Below are 16,420 nucleotides of genomic sequence, written 5' to 3' on the forward strand. Positions count from 1 at the left end.
TTTGTGTGTTTTTTTCCCTTTTTTTCTTCCCTTCTTTTTTTCCCCTTCTTTTTTCCCCTCCTTTTTTCCGCTCCTTTTTTTTCCCCCTCCCTCCCGCCATGCACAAGAAGCAGCTCGTTAGACCGGATGCTGAATGGGATAAGTGTGGATATCCCCGGGAACTCTATTGTGCTGGCAAAGATAGATCTGCTTCTGGAAACAATGCTAAATGGGGAGCAACGGATGCTACATATGGATCAACGGATGATACATATGGATCAATGGATGCTAGGGATGGATCGACGGATGGAGAAGATAGAGGCTGACATAGCGGGTATACATCATTTGCTCGGTGTTAATGCCCCTGTTTCCCCGACGCCGGAGCAGGGGGGTGACATGGATGTGATGAATGGGAGCATCGACCCCCTTCTATCACCAAGCGCACCCCTCCACCAGAAGATGTAGTGTACATGTATGCCGTTGAGGAGAACATGACAACCCCGTCAAGACCACGCCAGGAGACAACACGGCGACCAAGACCGGTGGAAAGCTTCCTCCCAGACAACCTACCATCGCCCGTCGCCTCAAGCACACCCGCTCCCAGAAGACCTACATTCGCTCGCATCGATACAGTGCCCGACATCACCCTGTGCGATCTGCCACCGGCACTCAGGGAGAAGTATAGGGTGAAGAGTGCTGGTGCACCCCACAAGTATGCCTTGTTACTTTTTAAGCACCATGTTCCCTACTCCTTGTACTGGGACTGGGCCTTCAGAGTGAACTACGACGGAAATCGCGTAAAAAAGGCGCTTCCTGACAATTTAAGAAAGAACATTCTGGATGAAATGCGGCGCTTTTATCCAATTACAGATCCTGTAATGAAAGGCGTTCGAGACTGCATTAATGGCGTTTTGCGCCAATCAAGGAATCGGCCATGGACGGACAATGTGGTGGACTTTCTGGTTTAATCACGGGAACTGTAAGACCATACTGTTGTGCTGAACTGTGCTGTACATGTTTTGACCTGCTGAACTTAAATAAAGGAGATGTTTTGACCTGCTGTACTGTATTTAACTTACTGTTTTAACTTGCTGTATACACACACAGGACCTGCACAATTCCAGTCCCTGATGGCCACAAACGGGCACGGTTTTCAAGGTTGTCCTGAAAACCGGGCCTATTTGCTGCCCACGAGGACTGTACTGGTGCAGGCCTGACTGACTGTTTTGCACACCATCCCACTGTACTGTATATGTTTTTTTAATAAAGGAGATGTTGCGTTTTGTATACTGTATTTTATGAATAAAGATTTTTTTTAATCACAGGTAAGACCTGTTGTGCTGAACTGTATGGTACATGTTTTGACCTGCTGTACTTAAATAAAGGAGATATTGTTGTGTGTTTTTTAACTTGTATTTATACAGAAATGTTTTAACTTGCTGTACACACACACAGGACCTGCATAATTCCAGTCCCTGAGAGCCGCAAACAGGCACGGTTTTCAAAGGTTACCCTGAAAACTGGGCCTGTTTGCTGCCCTCGAGGACTGTACTGGTGCAGACTGTTTTGCACACCATCCCACAGTATACTGTATGTTTTGACTTGTCGTTCTTTAATAAAGGAGATGTTGCGTTTTGTATATTTTATGAATAAAGAATTTGTTTTTAAAACATGACTGTAAACCATACTGACTGACTAAATGTTTTTACTTTCTATACATAAATGTTTTCACAACTGTAGCAGTAAACCATACACCTGTTGATGTTTTGAATTGCTGTGCACTTAAAATGTTTCTACATTGTGCAGTATTTGTAAATAAATGTTTTTGTGCTTACTCCACCAATAAAAGAACATGTTGATTTGTTTTACATTGTTCCATTGGCTCCTTTGCTACTGTAACAAAATACAGTGTTTCTAGAATGTCGAGGCATACTGCACTGTATACTGTAGGCATGCTCAGTATAAGAGGATTAAAAAAAATAGAAGACGGGGTGCATGCGCGACGGGAACGGAGATGGAGGCTTGAACTGAGTGCTCCACGACCCACCGGCGGCAATTAAATAAAAATCGATCGCAAAACTCAACTTAAGCGCAAATAAATAGCGGCACCCGTTATAACTAAACGCACAGCACAAAAGTAAATGGCGGCTACCAGGAAAAAAACAAAGCAGAGAAGGTAGATGTACGCACTTACTTTGTGGGGGCCAAAAAGCCCAGGGAGACAGACAGCATGGCGGCATCGGACTCAGACTCCGCACCGGAGCTGGAGGTGGCGGCGGACGACCCGACAGGCGCTATGAAGAGGGAAATTGCACAGCTCCTCTCCGACCTCAAAACCTTTTTCAGGGGGGAAGTGGAACACCTGCGGAAAGATATCCTAAGCATTGGGACCCGCACGAACGACTTACAGGAGAAAGTGGAGGAGTCCACAAGATGTCAAAAGGAGACAGACTCCAGGGTCACCTTGAACGGAAGGTGGCTGAACTAGAAGAACGCCACGAAGATAGCGAAAATCGAGACAGGCGGAACAACCTAAGGGTTAGGGGGATCCCTGAGGAGATCCAAGACCCTGAAGCAATGCTCAACAGATGGATGACCTCCATAATGCCGGGAAAGACAGAGGCGGAGCTGGTTATGGACCGGTGCCACCGGGCATTGAGGGCCCATCCACTGCCTAACAACCCACCCAGGGATGTAGTCTTGCGCCTGCACCACTTCACCACTAAAGCAGAGATCTGCAAAATCACCAGGGCCACCCCTACAGTGAAATTTGAGGGAGTGGAGATGGCCATCTTCCAGGACATTTCCCCGATCACACTAATCAGACGCCAGGCCCTCCAACCTGTTACCAGAATCTTACGGGACAAAAATGTAAGATATAGATGGGCCTTCCCCTTTGCCCTGATTGTGGTGCAGCATGGCCGGTCCCATGTCCTCAAGCACTTGGCAGATGGTCCGGAGTTCCTGAAAAGATTGGATCTACCCAACACGCTGCAGATGGATGCCCCTGGAGAACGTCCTCCACGACAGACAGAGTGGGAAAAAGTGGGCTCCCCAGCCGGCCATCGCCAGGATAAGCCAAGACCCTCAAGACCTGCCTGAAGGCTGAGCGCCATGCCTGATGACTGCATGCCCCTGTGCCACCCCCCATCCCCCTACCGGCGGTTCGAGACCAGACGGTCAAGTCCCTGCAGCAAACTAGGAGAAGGCAGGGGGAAAAAAGGGGAAAAGAAATCTCAATACTCACCAAAATGGCTTCCTGCAAAGATCCGCGGGACAAGCTGCAGAAGAAGCGCCAAAAGAGAATGGCGGACGCAGTTTGGGCGCGAAACTCGGGAGCTCCGGTCGGCTCCACCCTCGGGACACACCTCCTTCCTTGGCTGCTCGCAGGCGGATATGCGCACTGGACCCGGATGACGTCAGGGGGCAGTCCCTCGCAGAGCCCCGTCGCAGGGGAAGTGACGTCAACAGCGGTGCCTGCAAGGCAGGAGGGAGACTGGCGTCTGATACTGAGAGACAGCAGAGGCAGCCGGGGGATCCGCCGGGGGGGGGGGAGGGACTCCTCAGGGGGGTGCGCGAATTCCCCCGCTGGGGAGAGGGGCTGAGAACACATTAGTCACAAGCTTACTTTAGTTTAAAAGTTTTGCCAGTCAGTTATAGACCCTTGAAGTCGGAAGGCGGCAACAACTGAAGATATATTTTAGTTAACTAGCTAAGTAGTTGAGTTCTTAGCATACGTTTATGCATATAATTATAACAAGATAATGTTAGCACTGCCGGCGGGGGGGGCGGGTGATAGCCCTTATCCCTACCTGTTGGCATGTGCCCTTGGGGCTGGACTACGGCCTTAAGCCACAGCCCGGTCAAAGACCTGGGAATCCGTGATCTGGAAGGTATCCCGCAATCACAGACAGAAAAGTGGGAGCACCCAGAGTACCGGCAGTTTTCCCAGGCAGTAAACCATAGGTCAGTTAGGGCCAAGATGGTTTTCTTTGTACTTGTTACAAGGCTTTATGTTTCCTGTCATTTCCCTATGTGTTTTCCCTCCCCCTGCCCAGGTTTCCCAAAAGGAGGTTTCACAGAGTCAAGAGATCAGCAACACCACTACTGGTATCCACAGAAAATCCAAGGCACGGGTAGGAGGCAAACGCACCGCACCCACAAAGATTCACTACACACACAAACATGGCTCTGAAGTTCCTATCACAAAATGTTAAGGGTTTCAATTCCCCTCAAAAACGTAGAATCGCCTTTGCAGAATTCAAGCGTAGGTAAACAGATGTTCTCTTTCTTCAAGAGACGCATTACTGCTCTAACAAAAACCCAGGGTTTATAGACAAAAATTTTAGGAGGTTCTATCTCGCCTCAGCCAAAGAAAAGAAAAAAGGGGTTGCCATTTTACTCCACAACAAAGTCCCGTTTGAGCTGGAAAAAATAAAACGTGACCCAGAAGGTAGATATATAATACTAGTGGGCCTACTGCAGCAATGTAGAGAACCTTTGGCATGCGTATATGCCCCATGTGAAAAAGATCCCCAGTACTTTGAAGAATTTTTTCTTAAACTCCAACAATGGGCAGTGGGAAACATAATATTAGCGGGAGACTTCAATAAGGTTCTAGATCCGTGAATAAACAGATCTCCGAGACAGGAAAAAGTGAGACAAACAGGGGCCACAGCTCTCTTAGAGGGGCTGAGACGAGGATGTTTAGTTGACATATGGCGGGAACAGCACCCGGGCGAGCGTACCTATACATTTTACTCACACCCACACGACAGCTATAGTAGACTAGACCACTTCTTTGTGTCGAGCAGAATGGTCCCACAAATCACCGACACTCTGATCCATGACATCTCATGGTCGGACCACGCATCAATCGAGCTACGATGCACTCAAATTAGGCCGGTCAGCCCGGGAGCAAATTGGAAATTAAACGAGTCCCTGATTAAGATCCCTGAATTAGCCCAGACAGTTAAAGACGAGATTAGGCAATTTTTCGCCACTAATACAGGCACAGTGGAATCTCACATTACACTGTGGGAGGCTCACAAGGCCACGATGCGAGGAATGCTGATTAGTCTCGCAGCAAGACGGAAAAAGCAGACGGAAACAAAATTGACACAACTATATAAGAGGTTACATGAGCTCTCTATACTACATAGCCGATCAGGTAGAGGGGACATTCTTAAGGAGCTGAAGGATGTAAGGATAGAACTTAACCAACTCCTCACATTCCAGGCCGAGGGAGACCTGAGTTGGACCAAGAGGAAATTCTTTGAGAAAGCCAACAAGCCGGAAACTATGCTAGCTAACAGGATCAGGAATAGGCAACCAAGTTATAATATACAGGCCATTAAAACTAAAACGGGGGAAATGTCCTCCAACCCTAAACGCATAGTGGAAGAGTTTAGGCTTTATGAACAGCTCTATAATGGGGAGAAGGCGACACACAACCCAAAAACGAACAAATTATTACAGATCTTCTTAAAGGAGGCAGCCCTACCTAGACTAAACAGACTTGAGCGCGAGGCAATTCAGACTGATTTCACTCTGGAGGAACTGACCGCGGTCATCAAGAGTCTCAAACCCTCTAAGGCCCCGGGAGCTGACGGGTTTTCTAATTTGTATTACAAAAAATTTATCGGGGTTCTAGCACCGCACATGCTCAAGTTATTTAACGGAGTCTTGGCGGGGGAACCCTTTTCGGACCAGATGCTCCAGGCGTCGATATCTATAATTCATAAGAAGGACAAAGATCCCACAAACTGTCAAAGTTACAGGCCGATATCCTTAATAAATTCGGACGTTAAGATATACTCCAAATTACTGGCCAATAGATTGGGCGCGATCCTGCCAAGGCTTATCCACCCGGACCAGGTTGGCTTTATTAGAGATAGACAAGCGGCCGACAATACTAGAAGGATAATAGATATCATTAATTACATTAATGCCAACGGGGTCTGAGGTATAGTGCTAAGTTTAGACGCGGAGAAGGCCTTCGACAGGATTGACTGGCCATACATGGAGTCCACGCTTGGAGCATTTGGGTTTGGAGGCAAAATTCTAGGGGAAATAAAAGCATTATACACAACACCGACCGCCAGGGTGATCCACCAGGGCTTTCCGTCAGAGTTGTTTAAAATCAAAAGCGGGACCAGACAGGGCTGCCCACTCTCGCCCTTTTTGTTCGCCCTATGCGTGGAACCGTTAGCGGCACACATACGTCGCAGTCCCAATATTTCGGGAATACAAATCCACTCCCAAGAGCATAAAATCGCTCTATATGCAGATGACATCATATTGTCTCTGACAAAACCGCTTACCTCGTTGCCCAATCTGTTTGCTCTACTGGAAAAATTTTGTAGAATCTCCGGTTTTAAGATAAATCAATCTAAATCGGAGGCACTAAATCTAAACATCCCAAGAGAAACAGAGAAATTAATAGAAATTAACTTCCAGTTTAAATGGCAGTCCAAAGCTATAAAATACTTAGGGATATATCTAACCAAACGTAACTCCAATCTATATCAAGAGAACTACCCGAGATTACTAAGAGCCCTCACGAAGGAACTAAAAGATTGGTCTGCATACGGAATATCCTGGATTGGCAGAATCTAGTGTGTGAAAATGAACCTCCTCCCTAGAATACTATACCTGTTCCAAACTCTTCCGATACCTGTAGTGCGATCAGACATTAAAGAATTGCAGAACGCAATTACAAGATTCATTTGGAAAAACAAAACACCGCGGGTAAAAATGTCAATTATGCAAAGACCTCGGGAAACTGGGGGCCTAGCAGTACCGAGCTTGATGGCATATTACAAAGCGGCACAACTATGCCAAATTACACAGTGGCACGGTGACCCGGAGCAGAGGCGATGGGTGGCACTGGAGAGGGAGGTGTGCGCCCCGCTAGAGCTTAAGGACCTAATTTGGTATCCTAAACCTAGATTAAAAGAATTGAGGGATCCGCTGACCTCGGTGCTTAACTCTCTCGGTCTGGGATGCGGCTAAAAATAATCACTCATTGACCTCAAAACATACTCTGATGACTCCCCTGTATGGAAATCCAGACTTTGCTCCAGGGCTGGTTGATAAGAACTTCACACGTTGGCAGAGACTGGGGTTGCGAAGACTAAAAGACCTGGACGGACGAGACACGATTAAGCCATTTGATCTAATACAGTCAGAAACGGACCTACCCAACACAGAATTTCTTAGATACCTCCAGGTCCGGGCATTCTATACCAAACACTTGAATAGACCACCGCTAACCAATTTTGAGAAGCTCTGTGATCGGGGAACCGATACACGGGGACTCATATCTGCTCTTTACAGAGAAGTGGTAAGGGTGGACATTGACAGCTCACATAAAACCAGGTTCATGGCACAATGGGAGACTGACCTGACAGGACCGTTAGACGACGATGACTGGACAGCAATCTTTAAAGCGGCGGCCAGTAGCTCGATTTGTACGACATTGAAGGAGAACTCATATAAGGTATTAATGAGGTGGTATCTCACCCCAGTTAGATTGGCAAAATTCGTTGCGGGAGCTTCCCCACTCTGTCCCAGACAGTGTGGGGAACGGGGAGACCTGGTGCACATGTTGTGGTCTTGTCCACGACTCATACCTGTCTGGACAGAAATCAGAGATTGGCTACAGAGGATATTTTTGGGCCTCAAAATTCAACTAGACCCATGGGTGTTCCTGTTAGGTAAGCCCACAAATGAGGTCTCTAGATCAGGAAACAAATTAATAGCACATTTTGCTACGGCAATGAGGTGCGAGACCGCAGCACTGTGGAACCAGAATGCAATTCCATCAATAGATAAAATCCGGAACAGAATTTGGTTTGCTTGCCAGATGGAAAAGTTGACGAGTCTGGTCAACGACACTGGCTCAAATTTCCAAAAAGTCTGGTCGCTATGGTTGGCGCAGACGGATATCCCAGGGATGAGCAATGCCTCCGTCTGGCTTTGATAGAAACAGATGGGTTCTCCTTCAAGGACGGACCAAAAACGCAGGAGATATGACGCTAACACTAAGCCTAAGGCAGATCAAGGTAGCCTATGCGCACCCCCCTGACCCCAAGCCAGGTGCAGTACGGTCATAGATAGAACTGAACCCACAGTGCCGGCATAAGACCAGTGAAGAACAAGACTAAAGTTACCTCCTTTACACCACCTTCCCAGTCCCCCCCCCTGCATCCCTCCCCTCCCCATTACCCCAATTTCTCTCGTCTACCCCCCCCCATGTTTGTCTAGATGTTGTCTGTCCAACAGTCTATTAAATGGTACCAATGTGATACTTGTATGTAATACCCTTGAAAAACCAATAAAAGAAAGTTAAAAAAAAAAAAAAAAAAAATAGAAGACATTCTGTACTGTACTGTATGTACTGGCACTGTATACTGTAGAAGACACATAGGGGCCTATGCAGAGAGCAGCGAATTTGAAAAATGGCGAATTTATTAAAAAGTAGCTTTTTTGGAGAGTTTTATTCTCCATATGCAGAAAAGTGCGAATTCTGCTATGTTTAACATGGATGCGTCTGGCGAGTTTAAATTGGCGAGATGCGCGCTTCAGAAACTTGTAAAAACAAATGCGCGCCTTTTTTTTTCCCTTTGCAATGGCCACGAGCGGCCGCTTCTTGCCAATTTTTTCTGGCGAGGGAAAAAGGAGACAATAGCGCCATTTTATTGGGTGCGAACAGCCGCTAGATGCCGTTCGCGGCTCTCTGCATTAGGATATTTGTAAAACTGGCGAGATTGAGGTTTTCGCCAGCCGCGAGGCGAGTTTTACAAATAGAAAATAAAAATTGGCGCGTTTTTCGGAAATCTCCATTTTCTGCTGTTTTCTGCGCGATTATCTCCAAAAAATGGCGAATTTCGAAAATTCGCTGCTCTCTGCATAGGCCCCATAATGTATGTACAGTACTGTGATACATGTAGAATAAATGCATAGTTTTTATTTTTTCGGGTTTATTACACAGTATACTGTATATAAAAAGTATTGTATACTGTACGGCCGGAAAACATCAGCATACTGTTTCAGGTACAGTATTCTATCCTAATCAATAACTAACGGCCACTAAACTGTAGGCTCCGGCACGTGGGTTTTTAAATCCGATTCAGCAATGTGCAGGCATTGTTACACAAAGCGATATTATCCATCGAAATCCCTCCATTAGCCATTTTCTTTTCTGAGGAAAAACAAAAAGAAAAGTTTTACAGTAATGGTCAGCCCCCTAAAGAAGTTCCCAGCCAGTCCCACCAATAATTTTCTCGGGGGGCGTCTCCTGTTCACATGCGCATGCGCCTACCGTCGATGTAATGACACGCATATGCGTTTCAAGAAGGTTCCAATGCGCATGTTCCTAGCGTTCCACCAATTGTTCAGTATCTGCAGTACAGTACTGTAGAAGCCGCTCAGCCAATGATATTGCTTACAAGAGAATCGCTTGACTTTTGAATCGCACCGATATTGATACTGTATTGTCAAAATAAAAAAAACACAGAAAATAATACGGCAACAATACTCACCATAGAATTTCCCATTCAGCTGGCGCCGGCGCCGGTCCACTGCCAGTCCAGTGTTCTTGATCATCCACGTCGATAGTTTGCAGCGGGACTAGTCCACCTGTAGTCAGCTGATGAGGCTGGAAATTGCTTAGGTACATGCAAGCTTGATCGAAACTGCACGCAAAATCCGACTCGGGCTCAGGGTTGTCACTGACGGTGGGGCCGTTATCGGAAACCGGTGCCGGTGCATTGCTTGGCAGCGACTGTCGTTTCTTAGTTGGTTTTAACACGACCCTTCGCCTTTTGCCGTCTGCATGATCATAGATACAGGAAAACGCCGTGATACACACCAATACCCTCCAACAAATTGTGGCTCAATACGATAAAAACGGGGATCGCTACATAACCTTTTCCTTATTGCACGCTTCCACGTATGAGGAGCTGGCAAAAATTTGTAAAGGTCATAGTTTTCGATAAAATACTGATAAATTTGAACAACTGTTGCCATCTTATCATCTGTTGCATTAATCGCGGCCCATATCAAATACGCGTAACTTCTGTCGGGTTTTTGGAAAACGGGCTTGTGACAGGGTAAATAAAAGCCACCAGCTATATGCCTGGCAGACATATGTTTAGCCTACAATACAGCAGTGACTAGGTTAACCTCAGCTGGGAACCTCAGGACAATTAGTTGGATCCCAGCTGCCTAATCAAGGTGTGTTAAAAACCCCAGGCTGTAGACACATGCTGCTGGCTGTTGAGGAGAGAGGAGTAAGTTACTGAAGAGATTACTGATACAAAGTCTGTGAGCACAGTAGATAAATTATGAACTGTCTGTCCCCTGCATAGAAAAGGGTAGCTGCCTTATTTTTAGACTGCTAAAGAGAAACTGTTTTGTTTTGTCTGCTGAAGAAAAAGCCATTTTTTTCCTTTTGTTTGCTGATGAAAAGCTATTTTTGTTTTGTGTGCTGTATATCTTTTGAGGCTAAATAAATAAGCCTTGTCAAGAAACCCGCGTGTGTAGTTGCATGTACCCTGCAACAGGGCTGCACTTGAACACTCATGGCGGGCGACAGGTCTCTGGAGAATACTGTAACCAAAACTGGTCTTTGTCTTTCTTTAATATGAAAAGCCTAAATTGATACATTTTTGCAACCTCTTCCTTAAGTCTCAAGGCCAAGTTACAATAGCACACTGTGGTATCTTTTTTAAACGAAACACCTGAAAGTCGACACATTACTGAAGCGCATGCGCATAACAATTCATGAATATCTGCCATCTGGTGGACACGCGAAGAATTGCAACCTATTAAATCCGAACCATTCTCAATAAATGCATCAACCGCGCGTCAACCGCGCATGACCCATGGCTGAGAACGCAAAATTAATGCAGCATGCTCCAGGTGAAGTGCGCCGCATTCCAGGAAAAAGCCAGGGAAAAACCGGCGATGTGTTAGACTCAGATGAGCCGCAGCAGTACGTTACAATACAAAAAGTGAGAATATTTTTGTATTTTACTTGTAGCACTTTTGTATATTTGTTTTATGTTTCCGTTATCCATTGTACAGATTTGATGGTGTCCTATGGAGGCCATCACTTTGGGAAGTTGCACCTAACTCTTTGCATGATTATACTTTTTAGTAATATTTATATAGGAGTGCGCTGCCAAATTTGTCTATACTCTTCATTTCAGCAACCACGGTGCTTGCTGAATAAGTCTGACAGCGACTTACAGTTTAGCGTGTTATGTACTTCCTCATATCAATAGTCTTCGGGTGTGTTAGTTATAGGTGGAGTTCTTAAGAGCAAGGTGTGGTCTCTAATTCATGTGCTCAATATTATTTTTATACAATTTAGTAGTCAATGATCATATAGAACTAGCGCTCAAAATAATTATTTTATTGTACAAAATCATAAATTAAAGAAATGCTGCTCAATGTTCTGTCCCCATGGAGACTTTGTCGAGGAGACCATATAAAGCATAAATATTTATACTATGTTAAAGCAGAAGAACTAATGAATGTATTTGTTACTAGACTACAGTACTGTAAGGAGTACGACATCAAATATTCGACAATATACCACAAAGGAAAATGTTCTTACTGAATAATGAGAGAGAGAGAGAGAGAATGAAATAAAATGAAGGAAAAAAATAATCATATAGGTATATAGTTCCGCAAATTTACTACACACTTTTTGTATTAACAGGTTTTTCTTCAACACTGTGATGTCGGCTGTTCTTGGCATCCTTTTAATGGTTATGGTGATCCTTTATGTCTTCGTACAACATTTTGTGAACCCTGCTGAACTTCGCATGTCTCCACAATTTGAAAGTAATGCAAGCTTAAATCACTTTAATATATGCATGGCTATGTAGGTAGATACTTACATATGTTCAAGTTCCATAAAAATGCTGGAGAACACATGTATATTATTATTTATAACGCACATGTGTAACTATGTATTTAACGCTTCACGAAATAAATGTTAGAAGGGAGTTGTAACACAATAAGTGCATCAAACCTTTTCAGAAGCAACACTTGCCAAACGGTTATTTATTTTTATCTTTAAGTGTGCTTTGGAATTGCAAAAAAAAAGTACTGCTCTTTTTCCAATATATCAAATTAGTGAGAGGCACATTTTCTAGGGTAAATGAAAGCTCATTTGCATACAAAAATTAGCAAAGGGTAAATAGTTGCAAGAAAAGTGCTGAAGGGCCTGTGTTTTTTTATCCGCCTTTCTCTAATCTGGTTGAAGCTTTTTCCTTTTCCAAGGAATACATTGAATAGCAATATATACCCCCTTATAATCACAAGAAAGAGGCTTTATAACTACAGTGATCATATTGGCATGTACACTGCTAGGCTAACAAAGGGGTTAATGCTGTTAGGATAACTAAGGAATTAATGGCACCTTTCTTATAGAGTGCTTTATTCTATGCACCTATTATTGTATAGATTATTGTTTTACTTTCAGCATTGCTGACATACCTACCTATCAGCCCTTGTTGGTTAATGGTATAAATGAAGGCCTTGTTAGATGGATGTTTTTGGTGTCATAAAGTGGTCCAATAAGGAGATTGTCCCGGGGTGGGAGATTAGACCCCATGGGGAGAAATGGGTACATACCCTTTGGTTGTCATGGTTACAAAGATATACATTAGTGCATGCTTTCATGACCATTGCGGTTACTAGGCTGCGGTCCCAGTCAGCACTGTGGCACGTGCGCCCGGAGAGGGGGGCGGCGCGTGCACAACGCTACACTGTGATCTGCGGTCCTGGGAGAGAGGGAGAGTTTGCGACGGGAGGGGGCGTGGCTGGGGGTTTGCAGGGGCGTGGCCATGACCTCACACGGCTGGTTCGCCCTCATTGGCTGAGCCGCCGGTGTGGGCGGGGCTACACCTCCGTCGCAAAGTCAATTTCAGTGTCTTTGAAAAATCTTGTCGCCGCACGGCTGCACCTTCCACGCGAAGGTGTGTGCTGGGCCCAGCCCCATTGAGGGGCGGTGCTTGTACACAGCGCACGACTGGGACTGCAGCTTAAGAAATTAATACAGTATTATGTGTGTAGATATTATTTCAATTTATTGGGGCCAATTAGGTTTTCTGTATGACAGTTAACTCTGCTTGTTGGCTATCCTGCATGTACTATATGGGGAAAAAAGTTAGCCATGGGGCTGTGATTGTCATATTGCAGCTCTTTGAAATTTATTGAATAGAACATAGATGGTCCATTTAGAAACAATAAATCATTTACATACTAATATGCATCCTACCAAAAATACATTTACATAATTTCTCTACTACCTCTTCACATTTTATTGGATAGGGTGAAGAGGGCTTTTGGTATGTTTTCAAAATGTTTAGGCAAAAACAGCTGGAGCACATTCTCCTGGCTTTATTGAATAGGCCTCTTTATGCCAGGGTTCACTGTGCCATGATGCGGGGTAACACACCTCGATTTGGCGTTAATTGCCATTTAAGTCAATGGGCGATAATTCCAAGTAGCCTTCATAGAATGTCACAGCAGTTGGACTCAAATTTGGTGCAAAGTGTCAATCTGGGAAAGGACACGTGCTAATGGAGCCAGAGAAACAATACATTGGAAGTTTTGATTCTGGCAGTAAAGAAATCTAGTACTGTATATTTCTGGCCATCTTAATTCTCCAATTATGGCAGCATTTAAAATATCCTTTCCATTCTTTCTAGTGTAGGGAGAAAATTGATTTAATGTGTCAGTTTTAATATTCGTTCTTTTACCCTTTTAGGAGTAAAAGAAAACAACACATGGTTGGTATTTCTTCCTCTTGCTCCAGTCGAAACACCTACAGCAGGGATCCTTGCTGTTGCTGTGATCACTTTCCTATTAGGAATTGCATCTATTCTGCTTCTTGGACACCTGCTGGTATTTCATATTTATCTCTGTAAGTAAATGTGTTAAACTTGGTTTGCTTGCTTTCATTTCATATCTTCCCTTCTCTTGGAGGAGGGGGGGCGCGTCGGAGTTACTCGGATGACAGAGATATGCAACAAAATAGAAATGACAATGAAAATATATATTTTTTTCAGATGCTCATCATAACACATCTTTAACTTAAATCTTTTAACAAATGTTATGTTAAAAACTATCTAAGAGGCTTTTAGTCAATAAGGTCCAGAATCCTGAAGATCTATTTACTGTCAGAAAATGAGAACCACAAACTTCAAAGAAGCTAGAAAATGGAAGATACTACACTTAATTAAATGCATGGTACATTAAAAAATCAGTACAATGTCCATGTTTTCTTTAAACAATTTAGCAGTGAAATTGGGTTCCTCATAAAGGATTAAATAATCCTTAAAGCACCTGTTTATTTACCTATACTTATTTATGAAAAATAAATGTTTTGTATTTCCCTGGGTACACTGGATTTATGTTTCAGTTTGACACACAGTGATAGGGATAGAGGTCCGCAGCTGCAGGAGAGCCGGAGGCCCCAGCTGTGAGAGGACCGGCAGCCGGGCCTGGCCAGTGGTTGGGCCCAACTTGCAGCGCCGAGCCGCCACAGGACACAGGCTGACCAGCCACAAGTTGTCTTTTTTATTCGGGGGGGGGGGTCTTTTTTTTAATATATATTGTAAGGGTGGGAGTCTTTTTTTTTTATATGTATTGGGTGGTTGCTGACAAACCAATTGATTTGTGGTTCATGTCCAGGTGCCATATAGGTTTTTCTTCCACACAACATATTTATCCAATTGAATGAATGGCCTCTTGTATTTCTTTTTTGATTCTTGTGGCTATAAGGAATGAAAATAGTTTTATAGCCAAAACACATTAGATACAAAATTGTATAGAAACAATAAATAATAAAGGGGGAGGGGGACGCTTAATAAACTACATTTACCATATTAAAGCTGCAGTTCAAGCAATATCCTACAGTTCTGTACTATGAGAAAATACTTGTAGCATTTAAAAAATAAAATTAGACATTTTTAATGTATTATAATGTGACCAGCATTTTTTTTTTCTATAGCAACCATTTACAAAGTCAAACCCCTTCCTCTTCTGAATCGGGCTGTGGCACACCCCTGTTTCAGCCCTGCCCTCTCTCTAGCAGGGTACTAATTGTGCGCCAGGTCACATGATCTTCCATACAGAACTTTGCATCTTGCATTGGTCCTCTTCTGCTGCATTGACAGGGATCTAGTGAACCCCCAAGCCAAATTTTTGCTGATCGATCAAAGGAGAAAGGATTGATTGGCAACTTAGCTAATCACTTGTCAATGGATTGTATTGGATTGTATTGATGCACATATTGATTATTTATTTATTTTTTAAACGGCTTTAAACAGACTACTGTCCTTATTTCATTTTCACCTCCTTTTCAGTGGTGATCCAACATAGGACCATTGGCAGTGGTGCTTGCTGAGTTTACTTTGTGGAATGTGAATTCTCACGTCCCTGCTCAAGCGGAGCGCGCTCATGTGTGGGCACGCACGCTCTCCCAAGCTTGGCACTTGGGAAGTAAAAAAAAGTGTGTTTGAAGCGCGCTCAATGGGCCCCCCATGCACTCCCCACCCCCCGAGCACGCTCACAAAATCGCAGGACACTCACGCTCATGCTTGAAGAGTTGGTGACGTCATCACTACTCAAGCATGAGCGCGGTCAGCGCCAGCGGGGCCGCAGCCTAGGGCAGCAGAGAAATTCTCTCTCAAAAAAAATGAACGCTCCAAAAAATAGCTACACACAAAAGAAAGGGGCCCCTGCACAGCTAAGTAGTATGAGTGAGGTGCTCTTCTAGGTAGGATACTATCATGGAACAAGGATCACATTTCTGCCCGACCCCCCTTCTGCTTGTCAGCTCCTTAAGTTCAGCTGCAGGCATTTGTTCCACATACACACACCAGAGACTTTTACACAAGGACATTGTGGTGAAACCAGCTAACCTGGAGCTGTGCATCCACACTGCATCCTTTGCCAAAGAACCTTGGCCAAGGGACTTTGAAACCAGTGATACCGGCCAGTGTCACATCGCTATGTGGACATGGACTCTTGCATTGTTTGAGAATGTGATGTTATCTTTGTTATGAATTGGACATATGTTCCACGTATTCCAGTTATATAGTGGTATCTCCAGATACCAGACGGGGAGTATCATGGAACAAGGATCACATTTCTGCCCAACCCCCCTTCTGCTTGTCAGCTCCTTAAGTTCAGCTGCAGGCATTTGTTCCACATACACACACCATGCCTGTGTGATGTATCAATATATTGCCCTTTCTGCCTGTGAGCAGGCAGCCAGTGAGTTGCTACAGCAACCTCTGAGATTCTTCTCAGAACGGGCTATTCTGCCCTCCCCTCTTGTTTGTCTCCAGATAGTCTGTCCCAAGACTATTCCTGCTACCCACATTCCCCCTCACTTCCTTTTCCACCTAAGATC

The 16,420-nt window shown here is 44.5% G+C and overlaps 1 protein-coding gene and 1 long non-coding RNA gene across 3 annotated transcripts in view; one reads left to right on the forward strand and one right to left on the reverse strand.

Moving 5' to 3' along the window:
* TRIP13 (thyroid hormone receptor interactor 13) overlaps window positions 1-16,420 on the reverse strand; it is a 237,077-nt gene that overhangs the window by 70,374 nt on the left and 150,283 nt on the right. The window lies entirely within an intron of this gene.
* LOC142488671 (uncharacterized) overlaps window positions 11,707-16,420 on the forward strand; it is a 31,461-nt gene continuing 26,747 nt past the window's right edge. The window contains exons 1-2 of the long non-coding RNA XR_012799571.1: window positions 11,707-11,835; window positions 13,769-13,924. This is a non-coding gene — a long non-coding RNA (uncharacterized LOC142488671). The remainder of the gene's footprint in view (window positions 11,836-13,768; window positions 13,925-16,420) is intronic.

This window comes from Ascaphus truei, chromosome 2 (genome assembly GCF_040206685.1).
Source record: "Ascaphus truei isolate aAscTru1 chromosome 2, aAscTru1.hap1, whole genome shotgun sequence".
NCBI classification, from domain to species: domain Eukaryota; kingdom Metazoa; phylum Chordata; class Amphibia; order Anura; family Ascaphidae; genus Ascaphus; species Ascaphus truei.